The sequence below is a fragment of the Lonchura striata genome, chromosome 3 (genome assembly GCF_050655825.1).
Source record: "Lonchura striata isolate lonStrDom1 chromosome 3, ASM5065582v1, whole genome shotgun sequence".
Lineage (NCBI taxonomy): Eukaryota > Metazoa > Chordata > Aves > Passeriformes > Estrildidae > Lonchura > Lonchura striata.
In genome coordinates this window covers 18,431,223-18,457,827 of record NC_140705.1, presented here as the reverse complement: position 1 = coordinate 18,457,827, position 26,605 = coordinate 18,431,223, and the positions used below count along the sequence as shown (strand labels likewise).

Here is a 26,605-nt window from a genome sequence, read left to right as displayed (position 1 = left end):
TAGAAAATATGTTCTGCAATAATTTCTTAATTAGCTGTACCCCACATATCACCCACACCTTAATGCTGAAAAAGGGAAATGGCAGCATTACCCCTGCTTTGGCAGGTGTATACCATGCAGGTGGACAAGCAAGCGGGCAATCAAACATAGTTTCATGCTTTTCCTTCACTCTACTTAGAACAAATAATGATGAGTCCAAGTTATTCCCTGAATACAGTGTCTCAATGCCTGTTTAACCCCTGAAAAAGGCAACCCAAGTACTAAAATCTGTTTAATTTCTAGTTTTGTCAAAGTCATAATGACATCTGAGCCACCAGAACACCACTTTCATTTTTTTTTTCTTCTTTTATACATTAACAAAAGGTGTCATTCCCAGGGTTATCAGACACTTGAAGGCCTGTTCAATGACAGAAGTAAATATTGGGACAGAAAAGTTGGTCTTAGAAAGGACTTAGAGTAGTGGAAGATGTGATATCATTAGACCCCTGAGGGAGAAGTAAGAGTGGAAGAAAAGTGGTAGTGAGGAAGAGCTTTAGGAAGGAGGGCAATGGAAGTCTATCTTCTCCCTCACACTTGGGATTACATGAAAGAGTGTGTATGAGACTTAATATAAAGATTAAAAAGATTGTAAGTAGATGGGATACCACAGCTCTTCACTACAGTGGGATTAAATTACCACAGAGCAATGATCTTAATAGTACCATTATTAATTTCTTTTTTTAAAAAAGCAAAAGCAAACAAAGACTAAACAAGTAAATTTATTCCCCCAATCTGATAAATGTGTGACTGATTTTACTGTAATTTCTGTGGTCTCTGTATGCCAGTGGAAGATTTGAGAAAGACACAGAAGCTGTGTTAAGGAGAGTAACAATGTAGAAAGGACATAAATTATCTGGCTTCTCCACAGCACATCATCAAGTAACAGCTGTTTGGTGGTGGGGTCACTCATTGACATGCTGAGGAGCTCCAATATGCTTTCTCCCCACTTGTGAGCAAGTCAGAACTTTTAAATTATCATAGATGTCATTATATTTGATTACACTGTCTATGAAAAAAGAGGGCAATGGATTTTACTGGAATACAGTACCTCTGGGAAAGTCTTTTACAGAAGGTTTAAATTCAAGTTCCTCCAGTTTCACAACCACAAAAATCATTGCAAAGTAGATCCCCATCTTCTCCTGTTGCTTTCTCCTTCAGAAAGTACAGAAAGATCACAGTTGCTGTAGCACTGCATCTTTATGGGAGAAGGTGATATAAATGGCCCCGCCATGGCACTCTGGCTGAAAATACCATCAAAAATTCAGAAACACCCCTAAAAAATTCAAAGCACGTAATTACTGTTTTTATCAGTGAATTTTGAATGAAACACATGGTCTCAGCCCAGACATGTGACATCTAGAATTTCTATCTCTTTCTGGAGACCTAGATTTAATTTAGCACAGGCTAAGGCATAACACAGACTTTCATTTTTATGCTCTCATACTGTATTCACTCAGTTGTAAGAATCTGACAATAGCAATGTAGAAAAGCCATAAAGCATCTGGCTTCTCTGCAGTCTATCAGCAAACTATAAATGTCATAAGAATTGCTTAATACTAGGAAAAGGATGGATGCACAAAGTTACCATTTTCATAGCCTTTACCATCCTGAGGAAGTAATAGTGGTAGGAGAGAAAAGTGAATATCAGCCTTCACCCAAATATAAAGGCAAGCTTGTTTCAGCAAAATGCTCCCTTTAAAATATTTTAATATTTTAGTCTAAAAGTTTATTTTATTTTATCTTAAATACTGTTTAGCAATACAAACCTAGACACAGGTCTTGAGGGGTGTTTTTTGATAGCATAAAACTTAGGATTTGGTCATACAGGAAGCTTTCTCAGTGCCAATGTAGTGAATTACACTGATACAGTTAGTTGCTCTTCTGGACTAACTTTCCTGTGTGAGCAGAGTTACCTGTTTTAAACCTTTTCAAATAGCTTGAAAATTGCAATCTGAAGGAATTGGAGGCATGTGCCCATAGAATAAACTAATTTTAAACTCTTGTACTATTTATATGACTTTCTCATGTAGAAAAGCCCTTGGGACAAAAGTGCTTTAAAATCTATTCCATAATACTTACTTCAGTATAATTATTTGTAAATGCTACGGGTGTCCACGTGAAGATTTTGTGTTTGGACCCTGGCTGGATCCCAGGTACCCACAAAAGCTGCTCACTCCTCTGCAGCTGGACAGAGGACAGAAAACATAATGAAGGGTCTGTGAATTGAGATAAGGACTAGGAGAGAGCTCATTCATTAAATATCATCATGGGCAAAACATTCACCTAAATATCATAGAGATATTTAAGTGAATTTATTAGCAACAAAATCAGAATACGATGATGAAAAGTAAAATAGGCCCTTAAAAACACCTTATTCCATCCCAACCCCTCCATCCTTCTCACCAAGAGTGCAGGGAGACAGGGAGTAGGGGTTTACAGGTCAGTTCATCACCCATGGTTCCTCTCACTGCTCAGAGAGAGAAGCTGTTCTCCTACTGCACTGCAGGGTCTCTCCCACAGAAGGCAGTTCTCCACGGACCTCTCTTATGTGACACCATCCCACGAGCAGCAGTCCTCCCAAAACTGCTGCAGTGTGTGTCCCTCTTCCACAGGCTGCAGTCCTCCAAGAACAGGCTGCTCCAGCATGGGAGCAGGATCCCCTCTCCATGGGTCTTCCACAGGGTCACAGCCTCCTCCAGGCATCCACCTGCTCTGGTGTGGGCGCCTCCTCCATGGACTGTGGGTGGATCTCTGCATCCCCTGTGGATCCCCATGAGCTGAGGGTGGATCTCTGCATTCCCCATGGATCCCCATGGGCTGCAGGGGCACAGCTGCTTCACCATGGTCATCACCACAGCCTGCAGAGGAATCTTGACTCTGGAGCTTCAACCATCTCCTCCCTCTCCTGCTGCATTGACCTTGGTGTCTGCAGAGTTGTTCTGCTCACATGTTCTCACCTACTCCTCTGTCAGGAATGAAAAGTGCACTAAAATTTTTGTTTTGATTATCTTCTTAAATATGGTATCATAGAGGTGTTACCATCATCTCTAATTGGCCCAGCCTTGGCCAGAAGCCTCCTCAGAGACATCAGGGATTGGCTCTGCTGGGCATGGAAGAAGCTTCTGGAAGCTTCTTACAGACCTCTATGCACCCCCCCCCCCCCCAAGAACAATGCAGTGCGAAACCAACACACCCAGAATAACAATTTCATTCAATATGCAAGGGCTTACATATGTGGACACTTGTAGATACTCCATCCTTTCACACATAATGAAGGCAGCAAGTTATTGTAAGCTGTGGTTCCAAGGAGGAGGCACTGAGCAAATGTAATGAGGGCAAACCATGATGAACAATGTGATGAAATGAATTAGGCTACCCAAAATGTCTCACAGATCCAACTTTTGTATGTATCAACAAGGGACTCTTGTCTTGGGACTGAATGAAATACTGGAGTTTCTTTCCTAATACTGGGAATTCCAAGCCTCATAGACACTATGAAGAAAACTGGGTAGTCATTGGGCAAGAGGCAAAGAATTGCTCTGGATTAGACTTTGGCAAAGTAACAAAACAAATAGTCAATTTTCACCTTGGCAAAGCCTCTATGCTAAATTAGTGTTGGAAATATTCACCAATAAATCCAGAATTAAAGAACAGCAAGATGTAATTGCTCTTGTAATGCAAATAGCAATTAACAACAATATTTGCATTTGACACAAAGCTCTGAGGATAATAAAGGCTGGAAGTGTCTGTATAGAATCCCACCAGTGGACAAATGTGAAGCACAGTGGCAGATGAAATCTGACCCAAAACCATCATGACATCTCAAGGGCTTGACTATATTCAAATGTTATTTGTATTTTATATTTATATTTAAATGTTATTTATATTTATATTTAAATTTAAATGTTATTATAGCTGTCTCAAAGAGGGGAATCAGAGCTTTTTCACTGCCACCCACAGCCTGGCTCTCATCCATGAGTCCTGCAGGGGCCAGAGGCCACCCCATCTCTGGTGTGTAGGATTCCCATGGAAGGGCATGGGGAGCACGAGCCTGGATGGAGCAAGGGGGGCTTTCCCTGCTGCAATGGGCCACCACATTGTGTCCCTTAGCTACAGAGGAATATGAGTGCTGCTGCTTCAGGCTTACTGATGGGAATTAAGAAGAAATTTTCTCTCTAAATATATTATTCTATCAGGTGACTTTGATACCTTATCCTGTATTAACTAGTGTCAGCCTCCACACTGACTCAGAGAGAAAAGCTATGTCATTAATGCCACATTCCTCTGATTAGGAGGATTACATGGAAATGTCCCAAGTCCTCAGGGACCAGCAAATTGCTGCCAGAAGTCATTCTGATTCCAGCTGGTAGCAGCAACCCCAGACTTGTGCCATTTAGTTTGAAAGACATACAAGGGAAACAGCCAAAATCTCACAGGCTGGGAAAGGCTAAAGTGTATTTTCTCCTAATTAAAAACAGAGAAAAATTAATAGTCTATACTTCTTTTGGTGGTCCTTTGATTTGAGACACCTGAAGAGGGTTATAGTTTTAGAAGAAGAGTACCCAGCACCTTTTTAAAATCCAACCCCTGCATCCCCTGAGGTGGGAAACCTCCATCTGTCCACTGCCTGTCACATCCCTATCTGTATATTAAAATGTGAATCAACACCCTGGAAAGAGAAAAATGTCAAAGGGCTGACAGAATTAACAAATTCCTTGAGCTTACAATGAATAAGATAGTCAAAACACAAGTTCCCCAGTTTTGGGGATTTTACCAGAGTTTGACCTTGCTGCTGTATGTACATCTCCAAATAAATTGGAAAATTAAAAAAATACACACAATATTAATTTGTTGTCAAAATAACAAAACAAGCCTCTCCCCCCAAGATTATAAATATTTTGAAAGCATGTACCATCTATAAGAGAGCGAAGTAACCCCAGTCTCCACTGCACTTCCTATCTTTTCCCTGGCTTGAGAAAATCTGGGTTTCCCAGTGCTGCCACTGCCCATGCTGCCCATGAGGGCATTGCTCCTGCATCCCTCTGGCACTGCCCAGGGCAGAGCTGCTGTGGGCAGCTCTGGCTGGTGGGCAGTGATCCCGACCCCGGTGCTGCGTGGCAGTGAGCAGCGACCCAACACAGCACAACACTGCCGGGCAAGGCGGGCAGGACGGCTCAGCTCAGGACGGCTGGAATCGCAAAACTTTGGAATTACAAACTTTGCCATGTTAGAATGTGTTGGTCTCCTCCACAGGCCAAATATAAGAAAGAGTGGCAGGATTTGGTCTAAGATGGGAGACATTGAACACGGGACAAGTTAAGGACCACATGTTTAGAGGATTCAAAAGTATGAGAGAAATACTAGCAGCACGACTAGAACAGCTCAGGTTTTTGGAGTGGGGCAGAGAGGGTGGAGCAGTTCAGGGCTAATGGGGAGGAGAAAGGAAGAGAGTATAGGGGGAATAGGGGAGCTTTTGTCATAGTCCCAATACCATGGTCAGAATAATACTGCTCTGAAGGGAGACTGAGGTTTTTATACACAGCATAAAAATAAAGCATTAGACAAAGTTTGAAGAAAAAATGCCAGAAAAAGCCAAGAAGTAAATGACGCCCATCTGTTTCTTCAAAGAATAAAGAAGAAGATGGATCCATGACCATTAATCATAATATATAAGATGGCAGTGTTTAATTGAGCTCTGATTTGAAAAAACATATTTGACTTGTGATAGAGGCAGGGAGGACTTACCTCTCTCAGCTATATTTTTAAAGCTATGTCTTAGGAGAATCTTTAACAGAGATCTCTGTGACCAAAACATTAGATGAAACATAAATATTGATAATAGTTTAAGTGTTTTGAGTTCAGGAACTAAAAGCAGTTTTGCTTGTTAGGAGTCCAACTTTTGTTAATTAATTTAGCAATTTATATTGCCTAGCTTTATATGCCAGGACAATATCTAATGTAAATATGCAGGGAAAAAATATTTTTTTACAGAAAATGGTTTTAAGCCTACAGGAAAGGAAGTTTTTCACAGAAGAAATATGATGGTTCCCATGGTAGTTCCCCCAGCTGTGTGTTTCACCTTTTGCAGAGGCTGCCTCTCTGGCAGCAGAGCAAGCAGGAAAGGAGGACATGAGTGCCTCAGCCAGCCCAGCTTGCATGGGGAGAGACAGGGAATCGCAGCTCCCACACCAGACACTCCCCGCAGCAGCTGAAGCGTTGACACGCGATCTTTTCTGCCAGCACTGTTATGGCAGTATGATTTCCAGCAGGGAGAAAATTAAAGATAGTTGGGGACTGAGCCATAAAAACCAGTTCTGCAGTTCATGGACATTTGTTCTTAGCACTTGTTCATTCATTTGTAGGTGTTTTTTCCATTTTAGGTGTTTGGGTTTCTTTTTTATTAATAAAAAACCATTTACATTCTTGTGCATATAGGCAAGAAATTCCTCTGCACAAGTCTTTTCTATAAACACATTTTGTTAAACGAAAATATTTTTTAAATTAAAGTTAACCTTAACCACGATAAAAGATGTCTTTTAATGCATTACCATCTCAATAGAGATGAAGTTCTTCATTTGGACTCATTTCATCCAGTTAAGTAATTCTAACTGAAGAATCTAACACCAGGCAATTGATGGATATTAAATTACAATTTGTGCGTCTACAAAAGAATGGCAGCATGGTTAAAACCACACCTTTCCCCAGGAGAGACTGTAGTAGAGCTCACGAAATAAATTGAATTATGGCAGTTAATGAGTTACAGCACTTCAGCTCCAGTAACTCTTTCCCTGCATATTCTCCTGCAGGGAAGGGCACATGTCTCTCCTCAACCCCTGATAAAACCCCTGCACAGCTGGGTTAGGGGAAGGCAGACAGACCAGGAGGGCACTGGACACTGCCAGATGGGCACTGAGTGGCTGAGCTGTGACTCCTCAGCATCTTGCTGAACCACCAGAAACCAACACAATGACAAGCCTGGTACTCCAGACTGTTTGGACTCAGCTACACTCATTGGATAGACCCATTAGTCACATTTCTACTAAAATGGTTCTGCCAATTAGATTAAACTGGTTTACACATGGTTTACAGAGATTTAATGGAAACCTCTAGGAAGTGAGGGAGAAGTGTTTTTTACCACACTTGGCATAACAAGAGTGCCTGAAGGCAAACTGGGTAATGCCAGAATAGAAATGTAGCTCCCCCAGTAACAGTGAAAATAAGCAATGCTGGATCTATACTGCTTGAAAATTCTGAATAAGCTGTCTTCCTCAAAAGGATGCTCTAGTTTTAGCCTGGATATGGAAATTTTTGGCTGAAGCCTCTAGACGCATGCTGTATGGGAAACCAGGGGACCCAGTGATTTCTCTACCTTTAAGAACTGGTATTTTTTCATAACTGAATTAGGGGAAGGAAAAGTGATCATTAATTAATTTAAATATGCCAAGTAAGGTATTATTATTTGTTTAACAAAATGTATATATAGTAATATGCTTACATATTTTTGTGAAAAATTGCAGATGCAAAAGAAATAGCATTTACCATGCACCTTACCAGAGTATTTTGTTCATTAAATCATCTCCACCGTGATCCTGTCCACAATACAAATCCATATATGTAATATGTGCTATAATACGTGGTGGCAGAACATAGTTTTATACATCACTCTTAAAGCTTTTAGCAATGTAGCCACGGGAAAGGTATAGAAACGCTTGTCACATCCAGGCCAGGAGCCTGGAGACAGGTGATGCCGGCACCTTTGCTCCTCCCCAGCTGGAGTTCCCTTAGGCTAGTCACTGTTAAACAAACGCAGGCAAATCCTTCCAAAAGGCACTGAAGAGCTGAAGCGTACCAGAACAGAGGGGATAACTGCAGCTCCTTCCCTTCATCCTGCAGAGCAGGGGCTGGGGATGACCCACTTGGTCCTCACCGCCTCCCCCTTCCAGCAGCGCCGGGAGCGGGTGCCGGAGGGCATCCCGAGCCTGGGAGGTGCCGGGTGCGGGAGGGCATCCCGAGCCTGGGAGGTGCCGGGTGCGGGAGGGCATCCCGAGCCTGGGAGGTGCCGGGTGCGGGAGGGCATCCCGAGCCTGGGAGGTGCCCGGTGCGGGAGGGCATCCCGAGCCTGGGAGGTGCCCGGTGCCAGCAGCTCTGTGCCCTGGAAAGGTCAGGAGAGCGCTCCCGGCCCGCGCTGCGCCGCCAAGCTTCGCTTCCCAGACTCTGCTCCAGGGAAAGGCAAGAGGCACTGCAGGGCACATATGCTTTTGTTTATTGAACTCTGCCTGCCCGTGACCCACTTGCTGCTGCCGCTCAGACACGCTTTCTCATCCCAAAATACCAGCATGGTATTTTTCCTCTATCAGCCTCCATTTTTCCAAGTGCATGCAATATTTCAAATTAATACATAAAATTGATGCACAAGATTCAGTTACATTTAGATCTGCGAATGTCAATAATTTTTTTTTCCTATGTCTATGTAGCTTTTTGGGGATAGGAATTACATGGGATTTTTTCCAGTTTATATTATTCTTCTATAATTTCCAATTTGGCTTTAGACTCTGGCAATCACACAGCCAAGCACAACATTGCCTAGAGACAATCAGAATTTCATCCCCTGATTAGAAAACAGGCTGAAAAACACTACTTAAACTTAACAATGGAAATTCAGATTTCTCTGATACAGTGGAAATAAGCAAGTAGAGACAGAGAAAATGAGAGAAGAAAGGTGGGGGGAAAAAGGCTTTCCCCTCCAAGACCTGGAAATGAGTATTTGGACATATTAGTCCTTAACAGTTTTATATGTGATATAATACTCATAACTTTTTTTATCACAGTAATCTATCACATAATGTATATTTGAGCCATTTTCGTATTATTTTCAGCCCCTACTGTATTGTAGAATGGTTGAAAGAAAAAAGGTCTATGAAAACTATTCAAGACCACCTCCTTGACACTATTGTAACCTGCTGATAATTGCTTTGACATTTCTCATAGATCCCCTATAAAAAAAGAGAAAGACTGTGCTACAAAAATCTGTGGTACTCCTTTTGAAATTCTATTTGCAAACTACCAATTTACAGTGAGAAGGGGAAAACACCAAAACTAAAGTGACAAAAATCTGTGATGATGATGATGATTGTTAACCATCCAACCTAAATCCTAAAATCACCACTGTGGAACACCAAAGGGCTATCATTTAATCCTCACTCTTTTAGCTGGTCTCAGTATAGTACTTAATTTCTGATAATGTAGGATATCACATATGAGAAACACAAGAAATATAACAGGGTAAGTATATGAATAATGTCTTAACACACATTAGCTAATATTAAAGGCAGTTTAGGTCAATTTAGCATTAAGTTAAGTTACAGGATGAGAAAAAGTCAGAGGTGCAAGACAGAGACTAAACGGGACTTTCTTTGGATAAAAAGAAGCCACTTTTTTGGCAAGTACCCAACAAAGATAATTTTTTTGTCTGTCTTTATCTGAGATAACATGGGATTGATTATATACAACTGATTTGTATAGATTGAAAACTTCTGTTTATCGACCAAGATAATCAAAAAGGGTATCAGTATTCCATGTTCAACATTTCCTTGAAATTTTCTTTCTGAATACAAGTTAGGTGAACATTCAAACATTCAATTCCTTTCTTAGAAATTTTGAAATAATCTTAATTTTGATCTTCACTACCTCCCTCTGTTTTTTATATTTTTCTTGTCTTTTGTTTTAGCATTATCATTATTGGTAATTTATTTTTAGCACTGTTGCACATTAATTTTCCATGCTAAACCTGTATTGCATTACTCTTTATTTATCTACTGTGTTACGTGATTTAGTTGCTAAATAAAACTCTTTTCAATAGCTATTATGAAAGCCTCTTTTGGTTTATTGAACTCCTCTCATTTCCTACATAGTGTCTCAGGGTCAACAGGAGAGGGAAGCAGAGATGACAGAAGTTGTAGCATTTTTGCAATGTTTGCATTGACATGGACACAATAAATTGTCCTTACTGCAAAAAGGAAATTCCTCAGTGTGACAGTCAGTCTCTGCTGCTCTCCAGTGACTCCTGTTTTGGGGAAGAGTAGGATGTACTTGAGCAGGGCATGAGCAGAAGGGGACAGCAAATCCCCTTCAGGAACAGACACACTTACATCAGTCTCAGCATTTTTAGCTATAAGCACAAAGCAACAATGAGAACTAAACCCAAATATTTAAAGGAGCAACTATTATGCAAAGTGCTGCTTGAAAAAAGGAACTATATTATAGCCCCTATATGGCATCTCTTAAGTGAGATTCACTGTAATTTTCAAACAGCTGAATTAAGCTAGAAGAGTCAGGTAATACTGGCAGAATTCCTCACAATTCCTCACAGGTGGACATATGCTTCAACTAAAAAAAAAAAAAAAAAGAAAAGAAAAACAAACCAAACAAAAACAAACAAACAAACAAACAAACAAACAAACAAACAAACCAAAAAACACCAAAAAAACCCCAAAACCAAAAGGAAAACAAAGCAAACAAAAAAAAAAACCAAACCAAAAAAACAACAAAAAACCCCCAAGAAACACCACAAGAGATCCACAAACACCTCAAAACAGTGAATAACTTTGAATTCAGTCATTATATCTGCTATCACCACCTGAATATGCTATTTCTTCCCTCCTCTGCTGTTTCCCGTTGTCACTGCTGGCACGGAATGGAAAGAGCTGGAGAAAGCAGAACTAAGACAGCTAAAAGGGTCAGTTTGCTGAGACAAAAGATGATATCACGTCGAGACAAATTACAGAGGTGCCGTGTCTGACTGTGTTGCAGCCGTGAGCGCTGCACAGCAGCCGCAGCGGCGGGGCTCCTGCCCACGCCGGCTGCATGCAGAGCGGGCCCGCGCAGCGCTGCCTCCGCTCCCAGGCGGCGGCTCTGCGCACAGCCGCCAGGCCGCCTGCGGGCCGGGCTGCTGCGGCCCGGACACAGCTCACAGAGACGCATTGGGAGCCACAGGCAGCCCGGCGCTGCGGGGCAGAGCCAGCCCGCCCCGCGCAGCCGGATCTGCGGCCCCTGTGCAGCGCCGATGCATCAGCGCTGCGCATCCCCTGCGCATCCCCAGCACGTCCTGCAGTGCATTCCACCCCCACCTGCTCCCCGGCTGCCTCTCTGAGCCGTACACCCTGTCCATCAGAGAGTCGAAGGGAAGAAAAGGAAAAAAGAATTTTTTTTTTTTTTTTAATTTAAAACCAGCTAGGGAAAATACAGGAGCTCTCAAGTATTCAGTGACTTCAGAAGGTCTCACAAAATTGTTGATCAACTGAGCAACTTGAGAGGTAAAGGGTAGATAGCACCTGTGAAAGATCAAAAACTGCTCACAGGCAAGCTGTTAACCCTAAAGCAGAGAAAATTGGATAGTTAGCACTCCTAGAAGAGAAAGGTGCCATGGCTGCCTGGAGCATGATGGTCACAGAGGGGAAAAATATATATGGATAAATAATCATGTATGGATACGTGGATAGATCAATCTGTTTTTCTCAGAGCACATTGTTGTTTGGGGTGTCCCCTTCTTCAACAGCAAGTGGTTATATATATCTTGCTAGGGCAAGGGAGGGTTGTAGTTTTACAGTCCTCCTTTTTCAATTATATTTACAATTACTTGCTGGAAAACGAAGATCAACCTCATCCACAGGCAGAGCTAGGACACCTGCCCTGACATCCCTTTTGCTCCAAGACACAAAGCCGCCTCGGTTCTGGTGCCAAGCTCAAGCAGATCTGAATTCCCATTGCTGTGACAAGTCAAATGCTGGTGGCATAACCCCCTGAAATGAGACCAGAGTTTTATGAACTAGTTCACAGAGTACCTGTGATTTTTAGCAGCTGACATTACCAAACCAGCCTGAATTTCCTTCAGTACTAAAATTTCTAGGGCTAGAGTAAATTAATCCACCGGGCTGTGGCACAAAATTGCAAAAGCAGCACCAGACTACCAGAATAGTGCTCACATGACATAGTTCTGCCCAGCAAAGACAATCTAGAGCTGAAATGTTCACCCAATTCTGTTATATTGTTACAATCTTACCCCTGTAGGAAAGATCAGCTCCCCATTTTCTGTGCCATGCTGCGCTGCCAGTGTAATGGGCAAGATAACTGTGCAGCAACAAGCACTGGGATGTATTCAGCATTTCTGATCTAGGAAGGAGCATTTCCAGTTTTAAAACTACTGAAGTGCTGGGAAGGTTTTGGGTCCTTAGCAAAGGAGTTTTAGATGCATGTAATCTAAAAGATGTGGAGAATTTTCATCGTTTTCTGAAGATATCTAAGACATCTTGAATTACTCACACCTCCACAAGAATACCACAAGTCCAAAGGATGGACAGGAGCATGTTTTATAGTTCTTCTCAATGACCCTGACATACAGATTGTATGTCTCAAGGCCATGAAAACAGATACAAGTGCTTGTTCCCCTAAAAGGAAGGTGACTTAATTGCCGATATAGGCAGGATGCTTTGAGGCCACAGAACTCCTAATTATCCTTGCAACACTTTCTCACCCTTATAAATGTTGTCATTATTTGGGGAGGAGGAAGAAAATTCAATCTGCAAACAAAGAAATTTGCAACATGTTGGTTACATGTTGTGATTGTCTTGAAAACCACATTTGTTTCTAGACCTCTGTGTTCTATGCATTGAGGAGCTGACAATGGAAGGTTCAGAAGCAATGAAATAAATTTCTCAAAACTATTGATATATATGAGGTGATCAGAATATTTTGAAAACAAATATGTAGAGCATTAAATTATTTTTTCCCAAGGACTGATTTTCTTTCAGTCTCTGTTCTTTTATCTTATTCCATCGATCTTGGAACCATGATAATCAATATTTCTAGTTTTAAAAACATTCTGTGTGAGGGGAATGATTTCCATTTACTTTAGATTAGTAGTTTTGACAATGGGGAATCCTCTGGCATTGAATTGCCAGTGGAAGTGATACACTTCAGCACAGACCAAGGGTTAATGAAGAAAAGAAAAAACAACCAAATCTAGGAAATAGCAGAGCAACAATTTGAAAGGACCAAGGTGGAATATTGAATTTCATCCCAATTCTTTGAATCCTAGGGTGGAATTATTAATATCCTGGGGGTTGGCAAAGCCTCTGGGGAAATGATCAAAATGAAACACTAGTATGCTGTATATCTATGTATGCAGTATATGGATCTATGGAGTACAATATTCTATGTCTGTGTCAGGTCTTCAAAACCATTCATTTTTTTCCTTTATAAATGGTTTCAGGCTTATACAGTCACCACAGACATTTGCATCCAAAACCTGATTTAGGAACCAGGTTCAGAGACCTTCTCTTTGCCACTTCCACTGTGTGTAGAAGTAGCTTTCATTAAAGGAAATATTTATATTCATCTGTTGCCTACCAGCTTCCAGAGAACAGTAATGTCTCAGCCCTGGGGAGCTGGGCACTTAATTCAGCATGTTGAATTTCATGATTAAAGGTGGATGGTCAGAAGTTATTGATGAATAAGCTCGGTGTTGTTCTCCATCTCCCTACTTCCAGGTTATTTCTGAGGTCTTTCCAAAATGAAGCAGTACTCTAAATTTCAATGCATGTGATACAAATATTTATCTTTTCATTTGAATTATGCAAAATGATACTCTTGTAACATAAAATACACTGCTATACAAGTCCTGTTGCATTAATGAAATATCAGTCCCAAGGGTAGAGGTAAAGTACAAAGGATTGTAGCTTCCATATGTTTTGGAAACCTGGAGATATCATGGGCTTTCTGTAAGTCTCAAGATTCTTTTTATTCACTTTTTAATGTATTTTGTGACACAAGTAGGTACACAATCTGAGAAGACGTATCCAGGAGTGAAGTTGTATACAAGGGTGGGGCCCACAGGAGAATATTTCAATAAATTACTTCATGATATGGCTAATTTTATTTTTAATAAGTTTTATTAAATATCTTATTACCTGACTAGCAGTACAAACAGATAATCTGGATTAAGATCTCATGATCTTAATTGCAGGAAAGTGTCATTGCCTTGGTAATTTCATGTCATCAGGTTTGAATGAGTCATAAAATCATAGAACCACAGAATATCATCCATTGGAAGGCACCCACAAGGATCATTAAAGTCTGCCTCCTGGTCTAGCACCAGTCAGTCCCAAGATTCGCACCAATTGCCTGAGAGCAGTGTCCAAAAGCTTTTGATCTCTCTCAGGCTGATGCTGTGACCACTTTTCTGGGGAACCTGTTCTACTGCCCAGACACCCTCTGGGTGAAGAACATTTTCCTAATACAAAAACTGAAGAATTTATGCACATTAAAAAGATCCTTTCTTTAAAAAGTTTTCACTTTATTTTACCCAAGAGCTTTATAATTTTCCTAAAGTGGAAAAGCTGACATAATTTTCTCTTGTTAATGAAGTCCACAGGATTTTAATCAGAAACTATTGGCAAAGATTACAAATGAGAAATCATTCTGGGCAACAATTATGTAGTCAAGCTTACTAAGCAAATTCCACCTTAAAGACAATGTAGTTATTTGGTTCTGTGAAAATACTTGTTCACCTTTCAGTTAAGAAATTCTGGGAGTTAAAGGCTGTCATCAGATTTTTTTTGTATTTAAATATTGCAATAGGTTAACCTCCATTTCCTTTAGTTCTCTTAATTTTAGGAGTATAGTTTGAATTTTCATTTACAGGTGTTCTCAACCTGTATTGACCTTAGCTAATACTTCAAGAATCCAAAGAACTTGAGAAAAAATGTAAAGCCCTTGTACTGGACAATTATGTGATTTATATTTTTCTGTCTCACATTTAGATCAGTGGTGACTTTTCTTTTTTATATGTGTACTTCGATTTTTAATCCTCCTGTGTTCTTTATTCCTCTCTTGTGTGCTGAAACCATGTGTAGACAAGTTCCACAGGTAGTGGCACAATTGTCTCATTCATTTGTTCATTTTTCACTTTATCCCTATCAATTTGGTTGATAGGCACTTTCTTCTTATGTAAGAAAGGCTAACCAGCAAAATTCAATTTACTTTATATCACAGTTAAGATGCCATTGAGATTAACAGGAGCAATCCATATCCTTTTGGAAGCATTTTATCTCAGTCTCTAGGGATTTGTTTAAACAACACGACATTCTGTTCCCATTAGTAACCACAAAAATGAGAAATTTAGATTTAAGTGACAGTTAAGATTTTGCATAATTTTATTTTTCCTCAGTTAGGAGAGGGATTTGTCAGACAAATAAGACAAAAATGTGGGGGTCTTAAAGGTAATCACAGCATTACAGACATACATTCATACTCAAGACAACTATGTTTTGATATAACCCTGGGTATCAAAATTCTTAGCTCAGATAGAAGGAAAAACAGCCAATTCCAATAATCTCTTGAAACAAGCTGCCTATTACTTCAAGATTAGCTTATTTTATTTCTGAAAACTTCTAGTTAAAAAAGGGACAGTTTAAGTGATAAAAAATGATTCTCAGTTGGAATACCTGGTTTCTACCTATTCTTGCCAATGACCTGACCCATTCTGTTATCAAGGTCTTCCTGTTAATTAAAGATTAAGAGTCAGTCTGAAAGAATGAAATTATTTAAACAAAGCTTACTAATGGAGGCTTCCTTATCAATGTTGTCACTTAAAAATATTAGATGGCAAAATGAAAATTATATACTAAAAGCCTAGTGGTCATGACACAGCAAATATTTTTTGCAATGGAAAATTAATGATTTTGCACTTTATAGGAGTAATGAATTTTTTTTAAATGGGCAAAGTATAAGAATTTATTATACTTATTTCTTAGTTTTTCAGTGCTTAGTTTTCATAAAGGGTGTGATCCATACATATTCACTCAACAATTTAATGTGCTTTCAATTTAAAAAAGGTCTTTTTTTATAATTTATTAAAGATTTTAAAAATATAAATACAAAATTTAGCAAAACTTAAAAGTGCTTCTCTTTTAGCAGGCAAACAAAGTAGTGTCAATAGGAAAGGGGGGCACTCTTGTTACGTTAAATCCAAGGGTAAATTCCATGTCTTCAAAAGAGCCACAATTTCACCCAAAGGGTCCTGCAGTGGTGGGCTCTACTGCAGCAGTTTGTTCATAAATTTCCTCTTCTCCATGGTTTTCCTGTGCTTCCTGTTTTCACAGCATCATGGTGGCCTCCACCAACTTGCCCAGTTGTGACCCTCTGATTGCGTCTTCCCTGCCCCTGAGCTCAACAGATCCCATCCTGACTGCAAAAGTCTGACCTCAGCTAGCACCTGGCCCACACCTCCTGTCCAACCCCTCACCTGGGCAAAATTTTGATGAATGCATAAAACTTTATACAGCACATGCATATTGCTATAACAGTGTAACATTACACAAAACACTTAACGCAGGATCAAAGTTAGTTACTTGTTATGAAATAATAATTATAATTACAGGGAACTAACCTAAAATATGCTATATTCAGTGAGTGAAGTGGCCTGTCACAGAGCACTGGATTTCTTGTCCATTTTGTTCGTGCTGGGTTTCTCCAGTTTGCATGGCACTGAGGTTACTCTTGGTCCTAGTCTGATTTGCTTGCTTGTTTGCTTTCGTCCCTGCCCTGTAGTTTCTCAGTCTACTCTTCCCTTCCTCTCATAAACTCTGTTGACCTCTACTCTGTTTTGCTAACACCACAAAATGAGTTCTGCTAATTTGTAAAAGAATGAAATTTTATTAATAATTCTGAAATTACTCCAATGGGATACAGAACACGGCGTGAAAAGGGGCAGGATTAAGCCCTTTGACAGTATCACTCAGAATGAAAAAATTATGTCACCTGCCATGCTACATCTTCTTGCTGTCATTTTTCCCTGCTATGCTAATTATTCAAAAATTTAGAGGGAAAACTCAGAACATATTACAGATGGAAAAACCTCCAATGCCTTGTGCAGTGGTGAGCCCTCATAGGCAGGCTTCTGCAGCCCTCTGAGAAGTTTAAGCACATGATACAATGCATTTCACATTGTTAACTTCCTAGGTAGAGCTCTTGCTTCAAGAATTCTTACTGATGCTACTTTTCCTACTATTGACTTTTCCTTTGCTATATTTTTTTTTCCCAAGAAGAAAACATTTTTTTTCATCTGCAAAACTGGCTGGTAATTCTCCCTCTGCTCCTCCTGTTCTGGAGAAAACTTCGTTATTTTACCTGTTACTATTTTACCTGGCTCACTGCTGTTACCAGAGACTAATTTGATGGAGTTAAGCTTATGTGAAGCTTTTTCCATTTGGTCTTATTCCATTATGTGGTTCACTACTGTTCCCCTTCACCCTGTATATGTGAAAATTGTTATTCATATTTCACTTAACCATACTGTTAAACTTTTCTTTTTCTTGCAAGTCAGCAGAGAAAAAAAAAGGAGATTATTAATTAATTGATATCTGACCACAGAATTTCACAAAAGCTGACTCTTCAGGCTCTCTGTCTGGTCTGGTGGAGGGCTTCAGGAATTTTTGGCAAGGCAGGGACAGATGGATATTTGCAATACAGTTGCTTTGCTTCTCCCTTCAAGGTAATCGAATTCATTAGACTTGTCATAGTATAAATATTAGATCTTTGCTAACCTAGTTTGACTGAAATGAGTAGAGTTTCACAAGTAGCTCCACCAGCATATTGGAAGTTTCAGTCTCCAAAAGAGCAGCAGCAATAAGTGCCTGAGAATAAGCTAAAGATCAAGAACTTCTTTAAGGCAACATAGCTGCAGCTAATGAAAGGACACGTGTCCACAGTCAAATATAAAAATATATCATAAAACACCAGCTACATGAAAATGGATAAATGCAGACTATTCTGAGACATTTAAGACATTACATTTTCCTGTAAACTGGAAAAATGTTTATTCTGTATGTATGTTTGAATATAAAATTATTAGGCAATTTGACCCATGTGGTTATAATATGATAACCATTTGGCTGGGAGCCCATCTGGTTGCTTGATTTCTCTTACTTTTTGTAAAGTAAGATAACAAAATTCCCAACCTCTTGAAGGTATTTGCCTTTTGATTAATTATAATAATTATCTACTTATTTTCTTATCAGGGGCAAGCACCCAAACTCTGATCTAATTCCCAAATTTACTAATAATGGCAAATAAAGATTTGGTTTATTCTGGCAGAACTTTAATGGACAACAGAACATAAGGTAAATAAGGTCCCAATACTGCCTTGTAGAATAAAAGCTTTATCATTAAAAGAAATTAAAGTATTTGTTAAAAGAAATAATATTCTCAGTGCACTTGTGACAGATTCTGTATCAACAGAGCAAAAATTAAGTATGGGTTAATATTTCAACATATATTTTACAAAGGGTTGCAAGAACTGTCTATCAGAAAAGCCATATCACAGCCAGAGAAATATGCCAAAAGGCAAAGCTTTGGCATTACTAGAGAACTGGGTTAATGACTAGTGAAATACCTGAACTTTAATCAAGGAGATGGACTGAAATCAGGCTCTTAAAAGTTGTGTGTGAACATCTGAATTACTTACTAAAATTCTGACTATGCAAGTACCTACAGCCAAATATCAAAGCATATGGAAGGAGTCTGAAAATGACTAGCATACCCTGAGCTGCTGATTGCAATCAAATTCTATAACCTTTTAAAAGCAAACACTTATCAAAATTCAGTTCATGTTCTGGTGCTATCTCATGTCTTTTTAGATTAATATAACCTGAAGGCAGCCACTCTGCACCAAGAAAAGGACCCAGGCTGAGGTGCTACTGATTTCACCAGTAATATGCTCAGCATCTACAAAACAACTTGGGAAAATGTTTATTGTCATTTTTATGCCAAGATCCCAGACTGCATGCTGCTGACTTTCCTGCTGTTTGGCTTTCCTAAACCTTAACAATGATGTTCTCATTTCTCTCAAAATGCCCATCTACTACAGACTCACTTTTTTACTCACCTTTGAGGGTAGCTCCTGATCCTTTCTTATTCTGTTTGAGTCAGAGTCTGGCAGCTTTTGACACTCACTATTACACCCTAATTAAAACTGACTCTATTGATCCAGCTCAGTTCTTCAGGTTGTTTCTAATCAAAGACCTGGCAGCCCAAGCCAGATTTTACAGCAGCATGTTAACTTACAGTCACACCTAGGGAGGGAGGCTGCCTAAGAGGACAATGCAGAGCTACATCTGTAGAGTAGTTATTGTCCACACAGGGCCAATTGTTGCCTACAAAGATAACTTGAAGATTTTTGTGGTGAAATGGTAGCTTCTCATGGCCAGCTCATCTTTTCCAAATCTGTTGGATCCAAAAGTCTATGGCTATTTAAATAAGCACTGTCAAGCAACAGAGATATAATAACATATTTTACAAAAATTCTTAGTTATTCAACTGAGTAATTTCATTGTCAAATTAGAAAATACATAGGAATTGACTGGGAAGTACAGCTGGCCTGTGTATTCAAATTGAAGAAAACAGATAATATGAAACTGTCACTATCACAGTAAGACAAGCTCTGATTTTGTTTGTAGCCCACCTATGTTAATATCACAGCTATAAAATGTGAATTTAGGATGCCAATAGCATTGTTTACGTGTTGGTTACCCAGCATCTCCTCCACTAACTTACTAGTTTTAAGATTTGCACGTTCCAGAGATGAGAGCCTTGTGTTTACCCTTCAGGCAGAACAAATATCAGTGTGTGTATCTGTGTCTACTATGTAGGTAGCAAGTGGATTTGGTTCCTAGCAGGTTTTAATTCCATGCTTTTCTTATAAAGTCAGTTGCCCCTCTTCATACACAGATAACCATGTGAATTTTTTGAAACTGTCCAGCAGATTTCTTGAATTATCATGTTTTTTAGTCAGTGGCAATTCTAATTCTGCAGCATTTTATCACAGAAACAGTCAGAGGTAAGTAATCTCAAACTTCTCTCCTGTAGCACATCCCTCGAGGCACATCAATCCATGTTTCCAGGTAGACAAAATAACCTCTCTGCTGCTAGTCTAGGGCTGATGAAATAACCTGGAGGTAGGAGGGCACTGACTGGGGCTGCTTTGCTCCCCACAGGTCCTCTTGATTGCTGCTCTCTCTCCTGTTCTTCTAGACCTGCCTGCCAGGTTAGTGGCTAAGTGGCTGGGTTTAAATCAAAATGACCATTCTATGAAAAGGTGTAGTTTGGGGTTTTTTTGACTGTGTCAATTAATCCAGACTCTGCAGACAAGCAAAGCAATAGAAATAAACAGGCAGCTGTCTCCCAGGAAGTGATCACAGGGCAGACATGTGGTTCTGCTGTGATTGATGCTCCAGGTACAGGTTTACAAAGCACCAAGGGTTGAAGGAAGAGCTCAGGCCATCATGACCTCCATCGCCATGCTGCAGTCACTGCCCAGTCAGAGGTGGCTGACCCTCAGAGGACTGAGATAACCACAAAAGTGCAGTTACACAGGAGATGGCTTCTCTCCTCCCCACTGGCCATTTGTAGGCAGATCCCTCATGGCTGCTGTGATGTGCAGGAAAGCCAACATGCTGCAGCATCACACCCACTAACAACATCCCAGCTAGCACATACCTAGGCATGATGCAGCCATCTCTCAGGGTGACCCAGCAAGCACCTCCTTCTTTATCTCTGGAGAGCTCTTGATGACTGCCATGACATGGACTAAAATCTGTCATTGCACTCAGCCCCCATGCCAGCTAGAGCTATCATCTGGATGATTGAATTCAATCACTAATGGCCCATTTACTTTAAGGAGGCCATTCTGCAATTCAGAAAGATATCTTGCCTTCAATGGGATGATTTTGCCAGGGAATATATCTATAGCTCCTTTTCTGTTGATAGGCAGTAAGAAAAAGCAATTTCTGTCACTAAGACTAAGCAAGCTTACAGAACCCTCTTCTTAGTGTCTGGCTGCAAATTTTAAACCATTGCAACTGCTATCAGCATTTTCTCATTAATGTTATAAGGACAATGAAAGTCCATGACTTTTTTTCTGTTTGTTACCTTACAGATTGCTGTACAATAAGAATTCAGCAGGGTGTAAATACATCTTCACTCTCCCTTTTTTTCACTTTTATGTTGATTTATTTACATGTTTTCATCTCTTTTCCAGAACTGAAGATCCTTACATTAATTGATAACCCTTTCATAACGTCATATAGGCCCTGGTATTCTAGAAAGCAGTCCTGACCCATAAAGGCTTCTGCATGCTTCAACATGTTTTGCATTCCTGGTCCAACTTAACCCTGCTGGATTCAGATGGATTTGGAACCACCTGAAGATAAACCCAGCTTTTCTGACTTTTAGGGGCAGCAGCAGAAAACACAGGGCAATAACATTTCTAACACTGTGGACAGTGATTATTTGACCATGTCATAAAACATCCGTATGATTTTTGTGCTTTTTAAAATTTATAGCTTAAACTTTTCTCCAGACTGCTATACAAAAGTGTACTATAAAGTGATCCCTCGGCCAGGGGCAGATATAACATGAAAATCAACAGGGTGTTAAAAAAGGAGAAAAAAGAATTCTGGTAACAAAAATTTTGGAAAAAACCATTCTTAGTAACAAGGAAGGGGCTGAGGCAGAGAAAAGAGTACCTCTGTAGTAAAGCCACAGTGCCCTTCCCAGAATGACTTCTGTATTTTTGCATGGAGTGAATGATATTAGCAGTCATATATCAACAGGCAATGAAATACAACAAGACCCTTCATGCAAAACAAGTGAGCTTTTTGCTTGTGAGGTAAGTCTTGCTTTCCCTTAGAATCTTCCTGTTCTGGTCCCTGCTGCTGGTGCAGCCCTAATGAGCAGGAAGAGTGCTTTCCTGGAAAATAAAAGAGTTAATCTAATCTTCTCTCTGGGTAAATGTTGTGGCCAAGAGGCTTGTTAGGCAAGGACTGCAGGATCACACCTTGCTATGCAGCTCTGGCCCTGGCACAACACACAGCCCCTGCTCAGCACCAGCCCCAGCTGAGTCCCAAGGACATGAAGAAGTAAACTCCATGCTCACAGGCCTGGGGAGGGAAGGATGAGAGGCAGGATTTAAAGATTGCATCTACTTTCAGGCCCCTGATTCCTTTTAAAAGGACTTGCAGCTACTAAATGACCTGTGATTAACACTAGTACTTTTGGAAAAAACATACTAAAGCAAAATGTAAGAGTTATCTCATGGTGAACTATGATCTGAAACATTCTGCACAAAAGGATTACCAGAGGCATTCCCACCTGCTTACAGAAATAACTTTCCTTCCCCCACAACTCCTCAATAAAAATAAATAAATAAAAAACCACATTCCCTGGCTACCTGACAGCTTGACTAATTGCAAACAAGTTTTCAAACGAGGGACAAAACAACAAGATTTTAAATCAAATCTCTCCTCAGTATATAAATTTAATTTGAAATTTATTGGAAATAAATTAGTGTAATTATCCACTAAATCCATCATTCATTGACAGTGAGAAAGATTTTAGGTCAAATGATTAAAATTTAATATTTTATAAAACAACACTTCCTGTTCAAAGTGGTAAAATGAGTGAATTTACATTATCAAGTGGCCTTGGGTTTAAGCAGCCAATGTATACAAGTCTCTAAGTTCCCTAGGACTCCTCTCTGACACATGCACCACTTGTCATTTGGCCATTGCCTTCACCTCAAAAGCACTGATCTTTTACATGTCTAACCTAACAGCCATGGTTTTCGCCTGTGGCCAAGATTAAATCCTTTTAAATCCTTCTTTGCAGCTGTCTCTGCTTGCAAAGCTCAGCCTCAGCCTTTCTACCTGGTTTGCAAACCAGCTGCAGTCCCCATAACATTTGCATGAAGCCTGGGAGTGATAAATGCATGTGAAAAACATTATTAATGTATCAGCCAGCACATCAGGAACCGATGAGGCACTGAAATGAAATAATGACAGTAGATCACAGATTTCAGTGAGTTGCTGAGCAGCAATATGTTCTACACCACCTAAATTAAAGCTAGTAGCCCAGGTCCTTAAGAGAAAAGTTGGAGAGTGTGGGGACAGTGGCCCAGGCTGTAGAGAGGTCTTCTTTGAAAGGGGAGCCTTGCAGACACATTCCAGTCCTGCTTCTGCCTGGTAAATTGTGCATTAGGCTTATTCACAAAGCAATTGGGGCTAACTGTGGCCCCTCTGTGTTACAGTACAAGCTGGTCTGACTCCACCTTACACCTCTGCATGCATTAAAAATTTCCAGTGAAACCCAAGGTGACAGAGGACACCCGTGACTCAGAAGGTGACATTCTCCTTTCTGAGTCAGAGCTGAGTAGAAACAGCAGCATGATGCTGGAGGACACAAGATGCAATGAGCTCAGAAACACTGACAATCCCATGCTGCAGTTTTGGGAGACTGCTCAGCTATCCTCATCGCTTTCCAACCAGAAATTTACATCTGCTCACCAAAGGACCCCTTGCAGTTCTCCTGCAATGACATTTGCCATAATGTTCTTTCTAAAAAATTATACATAAATGGTAAATCTTTACTGTATTTTAGTCTGGAGATGACTGCAAGTCTGCACAGAATAAAGCAATTCCTGTATGTTGTTTTCAGGACCCCCTAAAAGGTGAAAGAATCTATCCCGTGAAAATTTTATTCCATTAACTGTCCAAAAGACTAACAGAGAAATCATAATTTACAATATTTTTGATAATGATAGGATCTTTAAAACAACTAACTATAATGCTTCATTTCAGGATAACATTTATCTTTAAAAGCTTTGGACTCTTGCATGGTCAAGGAATGATATAAAAACTATTATTGCATAATAGTTTTTGTATAAAAACAACTTCTCACCACAAAGTCATGGTGTAGTGTGGTCTTGGCAGTGGTGTTAAAGAAATAGATGGGATTGTGACCTTCTATCCTCTTGACTCTCTTCTAGAAACCAGGATACTTCCCTGTGAAGTTCACTTTCCAAAATGAGGCACTATGCAGTATGTGAAGGGGAGAGCAGGGCCAAGTGAATATCACAAATGGAATAAATACTTTGCTAATTTTCTAATACATTTTATTTGTGATTTTAGAGGTTAGGCTTAGCTAAGAGAGGCAAAACAAATATAATGCCTTAGTTTCCCCCAAGCAGGACAGAAAAGCCCACAGGCACTACTGCTGGACCTTTGAGTGCATTCAGCTTCAGTGCAGAGCACTTGGTACAGAAAGAAGAAATAGTGACAGAAGCAAACTTGCAGCTTGGGCTGTTCAGCCTCTAATACTAATAAATATCCACCTCTGAAAGCCTTTATGCACCTTGACATCACATTTCATGAAATGTGTGGTACTTGTTGCAGTAGCTGTTTAGCATAACATAAACAAATTTGCTTTTCTCATGGGTCTGTGGAATTTTGAACCAAAAGAGCAGCTGTTGCAATATCCATTGTAGTAAGGACTCCAATTTTCCAGCAGAATAAATGGAAATTCTTGCTGCAAAGTCAAAGAGAGAAGGGTGTGACAATGGAGTGACTGCAGAATGAGGCCTCTATGTGTCCCAGAAGGCAATGGGAAGTTAAAGAGCAGCACAGCAAAGAGATATGCCAGCTACAAAGTTTATATTGAAGTTGCCTCCAGGTATTGGAGAAACTATGAAATTACTGCAGACATGGTATATCATATTGTAAATGAAAGAAAAATTAGAGTCTTTAACACAGAATGCCATAAGGGAAGAAAGGGCAAAGGAAGTTTTTGTTTACAGAAGAACTAAGAGAAATGGGTGAGTACAGTGAAAATGAGACCCCTGCTGAATCAGAAATGGCATATCTAGTTTTCTCAGCTGCTCAAGACAGAGAGAAGTCAGGTGGGAAAACTACAGAGAACAACAGAAGCAACTGCTATTTGTTCAGGAAGATGAAAGACATCACGGAAATCAAGTTTCAACTTAACTGAGAGGAGGGTGGAACAGGAACAATATGTAAACCTCAAAGAAGCTCATGATTCAGAAAACAGGCCAAATCACTGTATGAATTCTTTGCAGACAACAGCATAAACCCAAAGAAAGTGGGTTTTTATTTAATCTGGTAAGAGTTTGGTCCTTGTTTTTCTAAGGAAATAGAAACCCAAACTACTATTGCTCTGCAGTTAAATTGCTTGTTTCTCACATAAATATTTGCTTGGAAGTTTTACACTATCGTATCAGAGATGCCAAGCCATCCTGAGGATGTGGAATGCATACTAAAGGTAGCAAAAGTGACTGTAGTCCAGTATAGTGTGTTGTCAATGAGAAATTAGAGCTCCAGGATCCTGTTCAGAGCTCCACCAGAAAGTCTTTCACATCCAGGTTTAAATTTGGATGTGGTGTGACTCGATGTCGTACTTCCAATGAAAGTGCATAATACTGAAAGAACAAATAATTGTCCATAAAAATATAGTTATAAAACCTGAAGTTTTCTCTCCAAATTAAAGAAAAATCAGCTGTAGTGTTAAATGCAGCCAGCAGAACATGTACATTGTTTATCAACTCTTCACCATAACATGTTCCTGCTGATTCATGAATAGTAGTTCAAAACTGAAAGTGGATGATTTTTAAAGTGATGTTGTGGGGATTTTTTCCTGCTCACAAAAATAAGAAGAAAAAAGAAATTATTATACAAAAGCTCTGAACATTTCATTCTGATAATTATGTCTTTTGCCTACAGTAGGCAAAATTCGTAGGATCTTTTCATAGCAGAAAAATGACTCTATGACTTTGAAAGATAATTATGTATGGTGTTTTAGACACTTTTTAAAAAGCAGAGTCAATGCTTGTATGTCAAGCCAATGATGGAGAACTCTGGTGTGAAAGAACTGACCTGTCACAAGGCCAGAATTAACTGACATACAAAAAAATTATGAAAACCAGCAGTCATTACTACAAAATCATTATATAGAACATCCCAGGATTTTTAAGGAATCAACCAACCTTAGACAAATGCAAGCCATAGACAATATTTCCCATAGGGAATGTAGAGCATCTCAGGGTACTTTGCAAACCAGATATATGCTCATTGTAGGAGCACCAGTGCATCTTCTGTGAAAACATCTGCTTAAAAACATGCCACACATCACACAGGCATTTTGGGCAGGAAATTAAAAATATGTCCTGTGAGACTGCTAAGACTAACCAGTTAAACAGTATAAATGCACTACTCAATCAAGCTTTGCCTTGGCTTCCAGAGAAAATCGTATTTCTTTTGAGAAAAAGTGTTTGACTAACAAAATAACATTCAAACACATAATTTTAGTTCAGCCGTTGAGCTCCTTCATGATATGCACACTTAGTCTCACAGACCTGTGTCCACTTGTGGGATCCCACACTGTAGCAGCAGAGAGGTAGAAACAGCACATCCTACTGCTTTCAGCTGCCATCTTCCCAGGCTTTCTGAACCTGCCAGCACCCACTGGACCATGCCCAAGCCAGTGAATAGGTCACCATTTAGCAGCTTGAGGCATGAGGAGTTGCTGGGCAGCAGAGCAGTCCAGGGGTCTCTCCTCTCTGCTGTTCAGGCCAGGCCTGTGGGCAACCAGATTGCACTGATGCTCCTGGGGAGGAGTCAGGGTACAAGTTATTGCTGCAGGGAAGAGAAGGAACAGAAACTACAGC

At 40.0% G+C, this 26,605-nt stretch overlaps 1 protein-coding gene across 2 annotated transcripts in view; it reads right to left on the bottom strand.

Moving 5' to 3' along the window:
• LOC144246076 (uncharacterized) overlaps positions 1 to 26,605 on the bottom strand; it is a 183,418-nt gene that overhangs the window by 55,729 nt on the left and 101,084 nt on the right. The window lies entirely within an intron of this gene.